Genomic DNA, 4,637 nt, shown 5'->3' on the forward strand with positions numbered 1-4,637 from the left:
TGTCTCTGAGTGGCATCAGGAAGACCACACTCAACTTTTTTGATGTATTTGCCGTTAGCAGAGCATCACTTCCCTTTTAAAAGAAGAAATTATTCTCTATCAGGAAAAACACTTTTTTGCTAACCCTTTGGATGGTTTGCACAGATCATACAGAAACAGACCACAATTTTTCTCAGAAATATGGAGAAATAAATTCCAGGTACAGTTCTTGGCTCGTGTTACTAAGCCCGAACATTTATTCGTGCTTCTTAGCTTACTGAGAAGCCTAGCTTCTCATCAATTTCTCACTATCACCTTTCAAAGGAGCTTGTACTGTTATCCCTCTTTTACAGATAAGGAAAGTGAGCCCCAGCAGGGAGGTCAGGCTCTCACAAGATCTCACAGCTAAGAAGATATTAGGATAACCCTTCCAAACGGGCAAAAAAAACGTTCAGGATGCTTGAGGAACCCAGCCTGCTTACACACCAACAGCTAGGATGTTTCAAGAGTGAGTCTCACCTGTTTTTGTGTGTGAGCTCTGCAGTTGTCGCTCCCCAAGGATTGCTGAGAACACCCGTCACATCTGTCAGCACAGCTCCCATTACAGCTCCTAAGGAAGGGCCTATTATGGGGTTGTTAGTCATGCACGTGTTGCTCTTGGTGATCAGCTCAATACAAACGTCAGCCAAGAACCCAGCTTTCCTCACCAGTCTTGTAACTCCTGTAAAATGTGGAGTGAATTTTCCCTTGGTTGGGTTCCCTGCTCACGACAACATTTCCTTGACTTCTGAGTTTGTACCATTTCCTTTGGGAAGGCTGCTGCCTTGGCCATTCAGGTCACTTGATGATCTGATTCTGCTTCTTCTAATTCACATTCTCATCAGTTCCTTTCTCTCTGTGTCTGGGCTTCTTCCTTTCTTCTGCAAAATTAGAGCTCCTGTTGAGTCATTTCCTAAAGATCTATTAAACCATTCTTCCTCTCCACCTCCACATCCACGGTCTTAGTCCAGATCTTCTCCATCCCTCCTCTAGACAAGGATAAGTGCAACAGCCTCCGAAGGGTCACCTGGCTTCCAATCTCTCACCTATTATTAGTCCACACTTATCTTCCTAGAATGCACGTCTGACTGTGTCACTCCCCTGCGGTGGCTCTCCATTGACCCATGATAAAATCTATACTCCTCAGAGGGGCCATCAGCCAGATCAATGTAGTCATCATTCCCCAAATTTGTCACATTCTTTCCTTCCTCCCTACCTTTGCCCACACCCTTTCCTCCCTAGGAGTGTCCTCCTCTCTCTTGTTTTTTAGGAACACTTCTAATAATTTCTCAAGGCTCAATTTTTATGCCATCTTTTCTAGGTAGCCTTTTCTGATATCCATAGTAAGAATGAATCCTTTCTTCTTTGTGCCTGCATGATATTTTATACCCATGACTCATTCTTTCATTTTTATATTTATTGCCTTATCAATCAGTTATTGAGCAGAAAATACATTATCAGGCAGTGATAATTCCAGGGAAGGGGTAAGGGTGTTAGGGAAGTGAGTGATCTATACAAAGACATCTAAGACTTTATCTTTACTCTTAAGGAACTGCTGGCTGGGACATGAGACACAGAAATCAATAACTTTAGTACAGCTTATTAAAAGATTTGATGAAGATGTGACAAAGGGTTGTGGGATTATGGAGAAGGTGACACATTAATTCTGAAAATCAGGGGGGCTTCACGGAAAGGTAGACAATTGAGTTGGGCCTTTAATTTATTTGTTCAGATTTATTAAGGACTTGCTAGCTGTCAGAGACATTCACCTATGAGTTACATGATGGCCGAGAGAGAACTTGGCAGTGAGGAAAGAGGCAGAGAAAGCAATTGCAGCAGAGAAAGGAGCCTGGGCAAATGCATAGACTTGTGAAAGGTCATGGAAAGGGAGGGATTTTGTGTGGCTAGAGCTCAGGAAGCACTGGGAAGGAGAGAAGAAATAAGGTTAGGAGACTGTGAATGTTTCTCTACAATTACTGCAAACTGTTTGGACTGTATCTCTGTAAGGCTTGTTTTGTCCCATTTCAGTGTGTCTCACGGATAGTTATGCCCTATGCTGTCTCTTCTACTACACTGTGAGCATCTTGTGGGCAGAGGCCATAGCTTCTAAATCTTCAGGACCCAGCTCATTGTGTGGCATGTAACAGGCATACAGTTAATCTTTGTTGAATTAATAACTTTAACTCCATAACCCTCTTTAGTAGGAGCTTGGTGTCATGTGTTTTGAGATTTATTTATATTTCGGCTACTATTCCTCATGAGCTGCTATGCTGAATGGGACCTCTCCAGTGTTAACTTATAGGGTAAAGTTTACGGGTTAAGTGGACCCGGAATACATGTCACCCAAGGCAGCCTGAGGCAGCCAAGAAAGCCTGCATCATGTTTCAGGGGAGCCAAAGCTGTGGCTCTGGGAAGACTAAGCTGAGTATAAAGATCAAGTGTAAATGTCAAATCTCAAATGTGAGTAAGCATCGAGAGGCAGAAAGGGGAGAAGTGGGAGGGTGGAGCAGAGTGCCAGGATGAGTGAGGCCAAGGGGTCCGGAACCAAGGAGGTGACCAAGAGGAAAGTGCTGAGGCTCCTGATGGATGGCGTAGAAAGCTAAAAGCGTGTTTGTTGCTCAATCATCTTGCAAATATTTCCAGATTTTTATTTGCTTCCACAGTTATTTCTTGACGAAACTAGCGATCAGCAGATCTATTACAAATTGGTCCCTAAGTACATTCCAGAGCCATTAATTTAAACTGTCAATTTGAATATTATAGTTTTAATTTTTTATTTTTTCTAATAAGCAGTAGAACGACTTTTTTGTTTGTTTGATTTTTAAACCAGAACATTTATTGCATGACTAATCGTTAAGATGAACTGGATGCTGCAGCAGCTGCCCTCTTGGGTTTAGGTGTGGTTCCTTCACAGAACCCATGCCTGAATGTGCGGTGTACAATTTTTAGGTGCCTCATTCGACCATTCCCAGTGGTATTTCGGCTTTTAGCTTTAGCACTCCAGTTATGCTCTCTCTTTCTCTTGGCAGGGTAGCCACATTTGCCGTAGGTCGACTTCTGAAGGTGGTAGGCCTTAGAGCCACAGCAGTGGCACAACGCATGCGTCTTATTCTGACGCTTTCCAAATGATGACGTTCCCTTCATCATCTCACTTCTGCTGCTGAGGCCAAAGATAGAATGACTTTTTAAAACAGAAATTTTATCTGGAATCCAACATAGAACTCAAGAGGACATAGTGTAAACCTTCAACAATTAGTGGAGAATACTTCACTGTAGAACTCCTGGAGATCTCAGGGCAATCCCAGAACTCTGCAGAGCTCAGATAGAAAACCACAGGCCTAGAGGTCAAGGTCAGTTCTCACACATCCTTGAAGTCTTGAATTTAAGAAAAAAGTGCCTGAAAGTACGATGTTGCCTTCCTTCTTGCAAATGCATCAGAACGTGAAGGAGTTTTAAAAAACATTTATGCCATTGCTGAATGGCAATCAAGTCAGTTCTGGGTTATTTCTTCAGAAAGAACTGGTAAATTTGAGTTCTGTGTTTCCATTTTTAGTCCTTTCACATTACTCCATACCCTTACCACAAAGTGCAGTATGCACTCCTGGTACAGTAATGCATGAGCCATGAGAATGGATCACCATGCAGACCATGAACTTCATTGTCCATTGTGTTGTGAGCACACCTGATAGGGTGGGAAAACTCATTTATTTGCAGAATGACTTACTTTGTGAAGGATGCTCACAGAAGGGATCCGAAAAGTGAGCCAACGGAAGGAGAGGACCCACCCAACTAGTTAGAGAACTCCAAGAAGTCTCTTTAGAGTGTTGAGGCAGCAGCAACACTTGGAACCTAGAGAAAAGAGGAAGGTCACATAGTTTATTCTGAAGGAGCCATACAGAATCCTGTTTCTCCTGTTCTACTGCTAAAGGCTTTCATGGATATGGAGAAAATCTAGTGATATTATTTCCAGGCTATGAAATAAGTAGACACTGGACAAAGATCTTTCTTTCTGACTTTTAAAGTTAAGTAGAGAGAGCATAGGTTTTGGACTCAGGATCCGTGTTTTCCAGATTTCAATTCCAGTATAGAGCCTTCTTTGCTATGTGACCTTGAGTTTGTAACATGGGTTTCCTGTGCCTCAGTTTCTTCCTATGTACAGTGAAAATGAGGGTTCCTTTAGCCATCAAAAATGTGAAATGAATGAGACATAGTTTCTATCATCAAAGACCTCCCAATTTGTCAGTGAAATACATTTCACAAGAAGTACTCTTTCTCTCCAGTTGTGGAATAGGAGACTTCAAACAGGTGATGAGACTTAACTTGAATTTGGGGGGGATGAATGCCAGTGTGCTAAATAAATGAAGGGAAGGGATATTTGGGGGCAGAAAGCACAGCAACTTTAAAGCACAGGGATGGAAAAAGTTCACAATATACTCTAGGATCTGTAGCTGTTGGAAAAAGTTGAAGCATGGGTAATGTGATAAATAGGAGAAGAAGAAGGAGAAGAAGGAAAAGAAGGAGAAGGAGGAGGAGGAGGAGGAGGAGGAGGAGGAGGAGGAGGAGGAGGGGGAGGGGGAGGAGGAGGAGGAGGAAGAGGAGGGGGAGGGGGAGGAGGAGGA

The 4,637-nt window shown here is 42.8% G+C and overlaps 1 pseudogene; it reads right to left on the bottom strand.

Moving 5' to 3' along the window:
- Positions 1-2,871: 2,871 nt before the first annotated feature.
- LOC101335464 (large ribosomal subunit protein eL37 pseudogene) lies at positions 2,872-3,165 on the bottom strand (annotated as a pseudogene).
- Positions 3,166-4,637: the final 1,472 nt, after the last annotated feature.

Source organism: Tursiops truncatus, chromosome 6, assembly GCF_011762595.2.
Source record: "Tursiops truncatus isolate mTurTru1 chromosome 6, mTurTru1.mat.Y, whole genome shotgun sequence".
Classification (NCBI taxonomy): domain Eukaryota; kingdom Metazoa; phylum Chordata; class Mammalia; order Artiodactyla; family Delphinidae; genus Tursiops; species Tursiops truncatus.